Source organism: Geospiza fortis, unplaced genomic scaffold (assembly GCF_000277835.1).
Source record: "Geospiza fortis unplaced genomic scaffold, GeoFor_1.0 scaffold53, whole genome shotgun sequence".
Classification (NCBI taxonomy): Eukaryota; Metazoa; Chordata; class Aves; order Passeriformes; family Thraupidae; genus Geospiza; species Geospiza fortis.
In genome coordinates, this window is record NW_005054305.1 from 7,275,346 (window position 1) to 7,289,325 (window position 13,980).

General features: G+C 39.1%; 1 protein-coding gene across 1 annotated transcript in view; it reads left to right on the plus strand.

Moving 5' to 3' along the window:
* Window positions 1–13,980, plus strand: part of SPIDR (scaffold protein involved in DNA repair) — a 148,725-nt gene that overhangs the window by 5,463 nt on the left and 129,282 nt on the right. Inside the window, exon 3 of the mRNA XM_031066600.1 lies at window positions 8,091–8,191. The gene's annotated coding sequence lies outside the window, so the exon portion shown is untranslated. The remainder of the gene's footprint in view (window positions 1–8,090; window positions 8,192–13,980) is intronic.

Genomic DNA, 13,980 nt, shown 5'->3' on the forward strand with positions numbered 1-13,980 from the left:
CCGCTTTGGATTCCTTTGGGAACAGGGAAGCAGGCAGGAAATTCCTTAGTTATGAGTGTTGTTTATCTAGTTATTTTGCTCATCCAGGTAATTGTCATCTTTTCACTCTTCCTGTTCAGGGCATTAATTCCATGTGTCTCTCCCATCCTTCCTTTTACTGCTGACAGAGAACATTTTCATTGGTGTGATAGCAGTGGATGTAAGTTTGCATCCTCAATAGGAAGGCACAGGTTTTCTGTGCTGTGGATTGAAGGCCATTCTGGGGAAAGGTTTGTCAGCTTCTTGATTGATTGAGTGACAATCCTTTCTTTGTGATTTAATAGCTAAAAGCTACAAAGCAGTCGTGGCGTTGTCATTTCTCCTTCCTTCCTACCTCTGCTGAAGGCCACAGCAGAAAGAGCAGTGAGTAGGGGGATCATGCTGAAGCTGGATCTGGCCTGTGAGCTCCCACGCAGATGGACCATTTGGAACTGCTCAGGAGGTGGAAGAGAGCCACGAGTCTCTGCTTATCTGGGCTCTCTTTCTCCAGGCCAGTGCCTAGGGAAGCATGGGCTGAGCAGAGATGGTGCAGGTGTTGTAGAGCTGCCGTCTTCCTGTGGGAATTCCTGTGCAGGAGGTTCAACTCCAAATCCACAATGTATTGTGTATGCTTTTTTTGTGGAGGAGTCCTTGAGTAGGTAGAGTAGGTCTCCTCCCATTTTGTTTCCCCTTTAAAGAAAATAGAAAATATTTATATTTTTATATCTCTCTGCTGTTTGACATGTGTAAATCTATCTTCAAAAGTAGAGGTGTATTTTCAAGAAATTTTAGCTTATATTTTCTTAGAATAGAAGTAGAAATCTTAGTCATGTTACAATCTGCATTTATGTTTGCATTGCCTGATTGGAGCTATGCCTCTGTTATATCAATGCATTTTTCTGTGCAACTTCAAAGAAACCCCCCTAAAATATCCCCCCTAAACCTCCAAATCCCAAGCAAAACCAAATCAAATAAAGAAAAGAGCCTTAACAATGTCTGGAAAAATTCAGATAAATTCCTTTCTACTGTCCTCTCTTCCTGGGAACCTCCTGATGCTGAAATGGAAATGGGTAGTTACCTGAATGGGAGGAAAGAGTATTGTTTGTTTGACCAGATTACAGATGCAGCTGTCATACACTAAAAAAATTGAGATGCAACCAAAGCAACAGAAATCTTCAGATATAAGCTAATTATGGATGATTAAAATAAATTTTTGTGATCCTAGCATTGGCAATTTGACTGTAAATTCAACACCTTTGAGTGTAAATAAATGAGATGCCCATCTATGTACCCAGATCAACATGCACAATATACAGTGCTGCTGCTGATGAGCCAGATTTGAAAGGGCATGTTGCAATTCTCCTCTGTTAGGGGTTAAGTGAGGTTTTGGAAAACAATTGGTGTCTGAAGACAGGAATGATGTGGTGAAAGCAATTTCTCCCCCCCCATATCTACTGCCAGATTCTCATATGTTTACTTGTATCCCTGTAATGTTAGTTTTTGTTTTCAAAAGCGTCCTAAGTAAAGATTATTCATCTTTCTACCATGGTCCCTAGGGGAGAGCAGGTAGTCTGGATGGTGGGGTTTGTCCTTCAGGGGTGTTGGTGGCTCTGAAGAGCTGTGCTGTGGGAAATGCCAGTTTGTCACACTGGAAGCAAAGCAGATCATCTCTTGCTCACAGTCATTAATGCCACTGCTTGGGACATCTCCCCTAAAACACTGATATTATATGGCTGTGTAGTTGCCTTCCTCTATTTAAACCAGACTGTTGATGGATGCAGTGGGAATACATAATTTTCCCAGGTGTGCTGCCAGACCCATGGCCTTGGACTGCACCTGTGAGCTCCTAAGTGAGTTGAGGATTAGGTGCTACTGGTGGTACCTGGTACTGAGATGAACAGCCGTGGTGATCAGGTCAAGAGGGGTTGGGTTTACATGCTCCCGCCCTTATTCCATCCCAAAGCTTCACTTTCTCAGCTTGAGTCAGCACTTCGTGGGGGAATTATGTAAATAATTTGTAAACCTGAGGGGAGGGAGTATATATTGCAAAGAACAGTTTTCAAGAAGCTCTTCTTGTTACATTTGAAATCCATGTTAATGCTATGGGGTGAAATGTCTAAACTGTATTAGTTCCAATTCTTTCAAAGTTTGTGTGTGAAAGAATGGAGGAATGTAGAGTATTGCAAGTTTTAACATTTATTACATGGATTAAACAAATAACTGGGTTAATTCAGTATTTGTAGAGAAGAAAACTCAAAATGCATGTACTCAGCTTCTCTTGTCCACAAGTAAACCTTTCTTAAATGTTTTCTGAGTTGTTTACTTTTTCCATTAAGATTTTATTTTCACCAGAAAAAAAAAGTCTGAGATTATTGTAGGAAATAAATATCTTAAGTTATAAAATGTTAACTCTACATCTAAATCTGTCACGTTGCAAGAGCTTATAGTTCTGAAGAATAAGCCTTAGCTTTTTGTTTGGTTTTTTAAATACTTGAGTGGCTGTTTATAGTTCAAGAGAAACAGGATTTCCCAAGATTTTATTTTAAATTATCTTATATCTGCTTGTATGCAGACCACATACAAATCTGATCAGCTAAAATTAACTTTCATTATCAAAAGAGGAGAAAATTACAGAATGTCCTGGTACTATGTGCAGTAAATGAAGCCCAGTTGTTACATGAGGCCAACTGAGGTCCTGAAAATAAAGGAAATTGCCAAGGGAAGAGGGAGCTGGCACAAATGAAGCAGACTTTTACTCTGAAATTGGGACTGTTCCTTCTTTACATGCATCCACAAGTGACATGAGGATGTAACAACAACAGACTAGCCCTTTGGATGGTCATGTTCTTATGCTAATTTTAACTATTTCTATAGCTATTTAACTTTTCTATGCTAGTGAATTTCTTGTTGGATTAGGAAAATATAAATGAAGAATATCATGGCTGCACTACAGATGTACCACTTGTCATCACTGGCAGTGTACACAGTAAAATTATTTTGCCCTTAGAGAAAGTTAAATTGTATTTTCTCTTTTAGAAACTGTGGATGGTTTCACTGGACCAAATGTTTGGTGCTAATGGGGGAAAAAAGTGCCATGTTTGTCACTGGTCACAGCCAGCACAGCTTCATGAGGGAGAAGTCCTGCTTGTAAACCCTTCTGTGACAGGGTAGCCCACCTAGCTGATCTAGGGAAGCCAGTAGATGTGATCTTTTTGGACTTTAAAAGCAAAACTTTTGGTACTGTCTGTCACAGTACCTCCAGACCAAATGTCCAGCACACAGTGGATTAACCATGCTCAGTGATGGGTGAGCAGCTGGCTCACAGGTCAGGCACAAAGGGTTGCAGTGAATGGGGCGACATCAGGCTGGCACCGGGTCACCAGTGGGGTTCTGCAGGGCTCCATCCTCGGCCCAGCTCTCTTCAACATCTTCATTAACCACTGGGATGCAGGATTCAAAGGACACTAAGTGAGTTTGCCAATGATACTACATTAGGGAGTGCTGTCAACTGTCTTGAGGGCAAAGAGGCCCTGCAGAGAGACCTGGACAAATGAGAGGACTGGGCAATCACCAACTGCTTGAAGTTTGGGCAAGTGCTGGATTCTGCACCTGGCATGGGGCAATCCTGGTTCTGTGTACAGACTGGGGAATGACTTGCTGGAAGGCAGGGCTGCAGAAAGGGACCTGGGGGTCCTGGTCACTGGCAAGCTGAACATGAGTCAGTGGGGCCTTTTTTATTTCTTCAGCAAGTGCCCCATGGAGTGGAAAGGAGTCTAAAGGGACAGCTGAGTGTCAGTTACTTCACCAGTTAATGTGAAAGTAGGAGAGAAGATTTCCCCTTGCTTTGAAATGAGAGAAGATGGAAATTGCCCAATCCTGAGATGGGGATATATATTTGTTTTGAATTATATGGAGTCCCGTGTATACTGTGTACAAGGAGACAACTCAGTAAAGAGTGTTGACTTCAAATTAAGTCTGTAAAGGAGTAAACTTGGATGAATAGGGGGTTATTTTTGATAAGTGCCCTGCTGAATGAAAACCTTACTAAATAAACACAGGGAGATCTCCAACACTTCAGAAAGATTGAAAATTACTTTTCAAAACACAGCAGACTCACTAATGCTCTTTTGTTGTTGCTTTCTATTAGCCTCATTGGAGTTGGGAGATAGGAACCAGCCTGGAAGTCACAGATCAGGCTCGGTATTACTTTTTGATCATAGCTGTCACAAAACTCTTCAGTCTTGCTGTTAAAGTTTGTGGGCAGGGCAGCTATCAGAACCTGAGCTGTTGTACAGGATGCTGAGCTTTCTTATGGTCATCAAAGCTTGTTTTTCATGTGGATGTTGTTGGACATAGACAGTAAAGGCGATGTGTTGTTTTAAAGGGAGTATTTCAACAAGCTCAGATTTAGTATGGAAATAGGACATGAATTGCTGCTTTTAAATCTGTCTGCCTTCAGGGAATTAAAGGAGCAAAATAGTTGTACTGGAAGTTTTGTGATTAAAAATAAAAAGGTTGTGGGCAGTGGAGATAGTATCTGAGCAGTTTGACTTCACGAAACAGCCTTTGCATTAACAATTTGCCAAATGTGTTCAATATGCTCATGTTAAAACATTTAGGGGGCAAGTTTGAAGTGCTGGTCAGGAAAGTATACATCCTAAACTAGTTTTTATTGTTTCAATAAAATAGTTTGTCAGTTCCCTTGATTACAGGGTTGATACATTAGTAATCAAAATACATTTGCCAATTTTATACACATACCCCCAGAAGTTGGCTTACCTCTTACTGCCCAGCCAGGAGTGATTCTGACTCTGTTTAGTTCACAGTATGACACAGTTCATGTGCAAGTGTTTTACAGTGTGGGCACCTGTACTGTTTTGGAAGGAATGAGTGGTTTTCAAATGCTGTTGTCAGCAAATCTGTTACCTTGTGTACCAGAAATCACCTTTTCCTTTTTTTTATATGTTTGTGCTAAAAAGGGAGTTAATCCTTATGGGTTGCATTGGTGTTTAACCTCCTTTGTTTCTACCTTTTTAAAAGAAACAAACCATTAAGTACCAACTGTTGCTCTGGCCATACAAAGTCTTTCTGTGCATGGCATGTCCTTGTACTGTGTTTTCTAATTTCATGAGCTATGAAACAGTATAAAAACAACATTTCCAATGACCAGCTGAGAACCTCCCATAAATGCATTCTTAGTTATATTTTGTTTTCTGCAACCGAGCAGAGGCAAAGTGCTTTATGATGTTTTCTGTTTAAACTATTTTTAACCACATTTGGGATGTGAAAGAAAGGATGATGGTTAATAAATATCAGTGCACTTAGCACAGAGGGGCTACTAAGGAAAGTCAGAGTTTTACTTTTCATATACCTTTGTGATAAGTGGTATCCTAATGCAATCATGGTCAGCAAATTAGTAATGAAATTGTGAGCATCAGTGGAACCCTCCTGGTAGTCGTATCAGGCCTGAAACAGGAATGATGTCTTGCTGTTGAGTGCAGTAGCCATGGAATCTTGCTTTCTTTCCTTCATGCTACAAGGCATCCCTGCCATAGGTGTAACAGTAGTGGGCTTGCAGAAGAGTAGGAACTGATTGACTGGACACAACCATAGCCCTGTTCAGGATAAAAAGGGGAAATTAGGCTGTAAGCCAATAATAGCTGCTCTCTTCTGCAAGTACTTTAAGGCTTTCTTGCACTTTGAACAAATAAAATACATTTCTCTGACTGGCATCTGTGGAGGGAATGAAGTAGAACACTCATGTTGAACAGTTTTCTTTCAGCAAAACAAGTGTTTGAGCTACTAACTGTGTAGTGTATTACTACAGCCCGACCACAGAATGCAGATGCAGACTCATGCAAGCAAGACTTTTAAATAAGCAATCTGAAAATGCATTTTACTGCTGCATTTTTAAGCCTAGCTGAGCTGGCATCTACCAATTCCAGCATGGCTCATGTAGGTCACCCAGCCAAGCTGAGTTACATCTGCATCTGAGAATGTTTCCCTGGTAAGAAGAGAAACTGGGTGGACAGTTTGTTGGGGTCTGTAGAAATGTTTGCCCACAAGTGTTGTGGTGTGGTAGTGCTTCAGTACTCAAGTTTGGGGGGAAATGTGGATGAACACAGTGTTAACAGCAGAGTAGGTTATTGTGACGGTTGTCACAAGGGTTCTTGGGTGAAGGAAGAGATGGGATCTTTGACTCCATTATCAGAAGGCTTGATTTATTATTTTAAGATATATATATACTACATTATAACTATACTACAAAGAAAAAGCAGGAGAGCTTTTCAGAAGCTTGATAAGCTAAGAATAGAAAAGTAAAGAATGATAACAAACCCCGCTCTCACGGACTGTGTCCGAAAAATCCTGAGAGAGGATTTTTCATAAAAGAAATGTCTGTGACAGGTTATCCTGTCTGAAGTCTTGTGCTTGACCGTGCTGCTCTTGGAACCAAAGCTTCCATTGCACTTCTGTATTAGTTGTCAGTGTTAAAGTCCTTGCTGAAACTAGGATTAAGCAAGGTTGTTAAGCTTACTTGGAACTTCACTGGAGCCCAATATTTTCTAAACATTTTTGTTTGTTTTCCTTCTTAATATAGTATGGTTCATAGCTTGTTAAGTATGGGTTCATAGCTTGTTAAGTCTGGGTTCTCTGTTTTGGGGCTTTGGGGATTTTCTTCCTCTGAGTTTCTTTCCTGTCTGCCTGACACCAGCCATAGAGATGTCGCAGTGTAAACTGCAAAACTTCTATAGGTCATTTTGACTTAAATAAGGCTCTTGTAGTTCAGAGTTCATTCTGTGATCTACTATTTAGATGTTTAGCTATTGCATCTGAAAATTCTTGTGATGATTATAATTTTGCAAAGGATATAGTTGTTCATTAAGAATTCAGCTGACACTGCTAACTACTTTTTATATAATGTATTGACTTGTCTATAAATGAAATTTCTTAATAAATGGTAACTGAAGAGAAATTTTTTACTTTTTTTTACAACTCACCTGAAGTCCTGCTTAGCCTTTTTAGCTCCTTCTCAGTTTCCACAGATGTGTGTCTTCCCAGTTTCACATTTATGATCTGAGCCTTACAAAGTTATTTGTCTTTTTTAACTAAACCAAAAAACGTTCATCATGCACACAAACGGTCATAAGGTGGTCGTATGCTATCTCTGTTGATTCCTAAACCAGTTTAACTCAAGGACACATTTCACCTTGGTAGAAATCTTTATTAATATTTTTGGTAGTACTTGTGGAGAAACTTTACACTGCAACAAAAGAATGAAGTAGGTCTTTATGCAAATAACTTCTTTGAAGCCAAAGAAAAATGCTCAAACACTCCCACAGTAGTCCAGAGCTCTTTGTAGTAGCCCAAAGACAGCTTCCAACACATACATCTTCTTGTTCTTAAAAGTGGGAAATTATGTCTTCTGGCTTTGAATCCAAGGAATTGCTTTAGTGTTACCTTAAGTGTATTTGTGCTAGATGCCACTCCTCTGCTCCTCACCTTGGGAATGCTAAATTAATTTCATCTTGGAGAGTGTTCAGACCACTGAAACTGCACACTTGACCCAGCTTGTGAAATGAATCATAGGGTCAAGTATGGGTAAAAGAATATTTTTGTGATCACTCCTTGCCAACAGACAAACAAATCTGTGAGGGAAAAGAAAACCCAACCTGTTATAACTAGTGGTTACACTGGTTTGTTTTGAATTTGCAACTGTCTTTGGTTTCTAATGGGATCTGTTCATAAGTGCAAGGAAAAGTTAGAAACCTTTTTTTACACTCCTCATACTGGAGACATGACTGAAAACATGAAGATTTTGAACACTCAGACACAAAAATGTTTTGTTGCATATATTGACCCTAGGTGTATGTTTTGTTGGGAGTAACTCCGTTGGAAAGCTCAAAATTGGGAGAACTAATCTACAAAACATAGTTTTACTGTATGATTCTGTTTCTAAGGGTCAAAGCATACATACATACATATATATACATATACATCTGTCCTGTGGCTTGTCATTTGGCAAACCAAATACTGATTCCTGGCAAAACTGAGCATTCCTTTATTCCCTGCAGAGGCGGGCTAGCTGAGAGGTTGTGTCGACTCCAGAACAGAGAAAGATCTGCCATTAGCTTCTGGAGGCATCAGTGTCTTTCAGATGATAAAATCCCCTCAGGTAAGACATAACACAATGCCACTGTGAAAGTATTATACCTACATGTATGTATCTATGGCCTATGTAGGGCGAAAAGTGAAGTTTGTATTATTTGCTGGTCCTTCCCGACTTGGGTTTAATGCTATAGTGGTGGTCTTCTGAGCTAATGATTGCATTTCTGGTAAATATGAAGGTTTCTAACAACCCAGTCATCATTTCAACGTATAATGTAAAGAATATATTTTAAGTAGCCTCTATCTAAGTTCTTCACAGCTCCTTGATTTCCAGCATCACATGGAAAAATAGTGTTTTCAGCAGGTTGTAGGACAATACAAGTTTTAATTTATGGGTGTTCAGATTTTTTTGGTGGCTTTTCTTCTTTCTTTATAATCAACCTTTCCTCTTGTTTTTGCTTTGTGATCACTTCTTGACAACAAACAAACAAGCAAATGGATAAAAATTCATGGATAAGTGCTGATATTGTGAGTGGCACTAAGTATGAACAAATAGTGCACAACTATGAAATGAGTGTGAAGCATAACTAGAGTGCGCTGATCACTTAAAAAGAAACAGTGGGAGTCATGCAACTTAGTTACTGGTGACTGATAGCACCACCTTTCAGTAGTGTTTCTTGAGAGGTAATGGGTTCATAGAGTTTCAGTATAAAGAAGTAGTTAAGTTTTTTAATCAGCTTCTGTGTGTGTGACTATAGTCTACAAAATGTCAAGTATTTATTCTGTATTAAGCCAACAGCTTGTTTTTGAGCATATATTAACTCGCATTTATTTTTCAGAAAGTCCTCTGGTCTTAATTTGAAAACACATGGATAAGTGAATCTAAGTGAATCTATCATTTACTTTGAGAGTTTGTCCCCAGTTCTACTCCCAAATTTTTAAAGGTAGTTTTTCTTCCAAATCTGAATTTGTCTGGCTGCAGTTCCCCTCTTTTGTTTCTTGTTTCTCCCTTAAAGAGCACTTTAGTATGTGACATTTTCCCTTTCTGGCACTTGCATAGCAAAACCTCTGCTGCCTCACAATTTTCATAAACTAAACAGACTGAGCTTTTTAAGGGTCTCTAAAGCATTTTTATCAGTGTTCAAGTTACTTTCATGGCTTTTTGCTGTACCTCTCGAACTTTTCAGAAGGGTCTTAAGAACAAGGATAGCAGTTCTATGTGTTCTTCATACAATACATAGCAATTCTGTGTGTTTAGTCTCATTAAAATCATTGGCCAGGTCCAGTTCACTTCCCAGCCTCCAGGATATTCGAGGCCTGTGAGAAGTGTTTGAGTCTGGTTTGCCTTTGGTCACAGCACGGTGCTGGAACTTCACCTGGAATTGATTGTCCAGTATGATTTTGTAGCCTCTAGAGCTATTTTTTTCTGAGATGCTGTTTCCCACTCTACAGCTACTCTTTCTTTTTCTTCTGCCTAAACACAGGGCAGTATTTGTGCTGTATCATGGCTGATTTTACTGAAGTAGCACAGCTAACAATGCAGTTCAGATCACTGTATAGCCAAAGCCTGTCCTCTTTTAGTCACAGATTTGCTTGAGTTTGTGGTATTCACACAGTTATGTCACTGATGAAACAATAGCATGAGTGTTTACTTGCAAGTCCTGCTGGAACTGCTGTTACTCAGTTGTAATTCTCCACTGGTTAAAGGCTCTAACTGTAATTCACAAAGTTAGCTCTCAGGATTTTAATTATTTTTTTGCATTCCACTCAAAGGGTGCGTTACTCATAGTGAAAATGGTTGATTTTTCATAAGGAAGTTGTATGATTTAAAATTACACCCAAACTCTTGGCTAAAGCTTGGTCTGAGTGTCTCACTGGAGTTTTAGAGGGCTTACATCCCTTGCCCATTTGCATGCTGTGTGTTCATAATGCCACCCATGCAGAATAGCACGTTGTATTTCTGACCTTAATTCCTTTCTTATTTTTCCAGCCACTTTGCCTAGATCTGATGTCAGGCTAGTTGGTATCCAGTTATTGTAAGCCGCTTTGTTTGCCCTTCCTGAACAGTAGCACAATATCATCGTCCTTTCAGTCTTCTGGAATTTCACCAGTATCTGAATACACTCTAGAAAGTGACATCAGGGAACCAGAGATGTCTTTAGCCAGTTCTTTCTAGAAATGCTATGCTGAAAATTGTACAGGCATGCTTACTTGAAACCATGAGAGGTTACTTCATCATTCTTATGTGGTGTGAGGACATCCTCTCACTGCTTCTGAAGTGTGGAACAGAAATAGATATTGAACAGGCTTGCCTTTTTTAATAAAATGAAAATTTTAATGCACTTTGTAGTAACAGACCTCCAACATTGCTAATATTCTTTTTGTCCTAGTTTCACATGTGTCATTACAAAACCTTGTGTTTGGCTGCTCACCATTTTGTTAAACCAACTTCTAGGCTGAAATATTCCATGCTAAACATCTGCCCCTGGCTGAATTCCTTTCTTTGATTCTTCTTTTTTCTTTCAGAAAATGAGTCAGAATTCGTTAGCATTTTATGAGAAAAAAGGCTATGGGAAAATACCTTGCTCTATTCTTAAGTACATTTTAAAAATTCTGATGAGTGTCTTTAAGATGATTTAGTTTTGGCAGAAGATGAACTATTTCTGGGATATGCCTTTTCCATCATAACAAAAAATGTACAAGTCTTTAGGACAAACTACTGTTTCATTTACCCTGCAAGCGTTTGCTACAATTTCTGAAAAATGCTGAACATGCCATAAATTTAGGAATACACTTCAACTCCACAGCTTCAATTTTGCTTCCAATTCTCAATCCTTATTCCAAAATATGATGATTATTTTATAATCATTAAAATAGCTGTGACAATATTTTGGGGATACTTTTTCACCTAGAGCAAAATTTATTTTTGATAGTTGTATTCTTAGAACGGCCATAATGTTTTATAACACCAAAATGAAATTGGTGTTTGGTTTGGAGAACATCAGTTGGAATGGTTGAAATTTTAGTAATGTAACTAGATAACCTTCTCTTTGCTTCTAGTCAGGAATGTGAAGTGTCAGCACAGCAAATTCACGCCACTTTCAGCTTTCATCTCTTTAGGTTCAAGTTAAGGCTGTCTCACTAATCTAAGAATCTTCTTGAATTTTGTTTCCCCTCTGTTTTGCCCAGTAATATTTCTAAGCCACACTGTTTCCAGGACTGTTTCTGACTTCGGCACAGAGTTAGAGGAAAGAACTTTTCAAATAACAAACTCATTTGAGTCACTAAAGAATCCTGAAGATTAATGTGGAGGATTGAAGTAACTTAGTTGCTGGGAGAGCTGTCACGTCATTTTGGATATCCCATAGACATGCAGACCAGAAGTTCATTGCTAAAGCAGCAGGGAGCAATTTCAAATGAGATTGGTTTAAAGTCCTCCTTACGTATGAGATTTAAGGAAAAATGTTTCCAGAAGTTCCAGCTGTCACTTCTATTAGACATTTCAAATTGCAGAATTTTATGCCTTTATTTTGCTGTTGCTTACTTTTAGGTTGTATAATGTCCATATTACTCAAAACCCCCTTGTTTTCAGTTTGGTTGGTTTTTTTTTTTTTAAATCCTGTCTGTTACCTCCCTGACCCCTTTCTGTAAGTAACCATTGTGGTTTGGCTGCCTCTTGGTCACTGGGATGAATCACTGCCCAGAAGGGAGCACCTCCTTTCAGAGAGCACGCACTTTCTGGTGTTTATGCAGCACACAGGGTCTCACTTTGGCTGACTCATTCTGCAGGGTAGAAGAAACCTTTGTGCTTTCTCAGATTTTGACAATTTTGGGCCACAGTCACATTCTGCAGCTGGTCCCTGTGTTGGGATAGGCACTCACTAAGGATATGGGTTTCTGCAAGGTGAACCCCACTTTTGTAAATCAAGGTAGCCATACCAGGCAGAGTTCTGAAGGGAGGGAGTACCAGAGCTTGCCCGTGCTCCACAGCATTGTCTGGATGCTTTCTGTGGTTCAGCTCTAACAGAGGCAAATGTCAGGCTCTGCCACAAATCCAAAATTTTCTGTTCTTCACAAGATGTAAGAGGGGGGCTGAGGTGCAGGCCATATAACAGCAAGTCTCTGATCAGCCAAGCTGGTGGTTTGAGGGTACTCTCTGCAAGGGCTTGTAGACCATTTGCAGGCTTTTTTCTGTATGCAGTGCTGCAACTTCCCCATGAAGTTTCCTGTTTGGGCAAAGAGGAGATCTGGACAGCTGAAAGAGAGAGAGAAAAAAAACCAAACCCACAACAAAAACCCAAACCTTTTTCCTGTCAACATCTGCTGGAAGAAAAAATAGTGGTTTTCTGAGTTACATTCAGACAACCTTCCTGTCTATAGGAGGGGACACTAATAATATTTAAAGCAAACTCATGTAGATTCCTACTGTAACTTCTGAAATTCTGCTTTTCTATACATCCTACCTTCTATTGGTTTTGTTTGTCTTACAGCTATCATCAAAGCAGTTCTTTACCTTAAATGCAGAAGTGTTTTATTCTCTAGCATTTATAATCTGATGCAAGATTTGGTATTTGTTGATCCAGGGTTAAGATTCATGATTGTGTTACAACCGAATTTGAGTATTAAACTGACAGTAAACCAGAACCATTGATCTTTTCTTCCAAACTGCTCCTCCCTCTAAGGGAAAAGTGACCTTCAAGGGGCAACAAATTTTCAGTTTACTGAGGCAAATGGAATGCATGCATGAGAGGAAGAGGATGAAGCCCTGGAGATGAGGACAGGGTTTCATGTCACACGTTTTCAGGAAGCCTGAAAGGGTTACAGAAGAGGATATAAACAATCTCTCCCTCTTTTCCAGTTTCATTGACTAGTTAAGATGATGGGAAGAAATTATTTTAGCAGCTTGAATGCCAAGAAATTTGTACTTGATGAAGAAAACATGGGTAGCCCTTAACAGGGTTTCCTTTACTATGTAAATTTTTTCTTAAAAGACAGAAATCTGAGATTTGCTAGTTGTTGCTTATTTCTTAGTTCTTGATAGTTTGTTTTATTACTTAAGAGTTAATACTATAAATTAGAGACGTGGCAAGTGGCCAATTTTTTTTTTCCTAGCCAACTGTCTGAACTTGTTACAGCATTGAGAAGGAAAAAATCAAAAGTAATCTTGTCTTCTTCAAGTAAGAATTCTTTGTATTGCTTTTGTTTTCCTATGAGAAACAATAATGACATGCATAGTCTCTTTAAGTAGCTTACATATGTTCTTATAAAGAATTTGTAGTGTTTAAAGCACAGCCAAATTCAGCAGATTTTTAAAAATTTATATAAATGTGGCAAGAAGCCATCATGCCTATGAGAGACTTGGTGTGTTTCTGAGAAAGATCTTCTTGAATGGCTTCAGAAGTTACCAGCCCAGGAAGAATAACAGCATGTATAGATCAGAACAGCAACCAGATGGTTTTGTATAGGCTGTGAAAACCTTGAAACCCAGACCTGGCTTTCAGCATTGACTTTGAATTACAAGGCTCTGCTTGGTATCTACCTGCTTGCCGAGTTTGTTATGCCTGCACCTGCAAGTTATACATGAGGGAGGAGAAAGAACAATAATGGGGTGCCAAGCAAAAGAATGTTTTTGTTTTGATTTGTGCCTGTAATTTGACATTTTATACTTTTTACGCTTAAGAATGAAAGTAAAACTTTGTGGCTTGAACCAGAAAGTGGTTGGCTATTCTTCCACTGCAGATAGTATGTGATGTCCCAGGAGAGTGTCTACTAACTGCAGTTTTGGCACCACATTTGACAATTAGAAGTTAAATTATGTTGGGATGAAATAATGCCTTTGAAAAACAACAGAGTGAG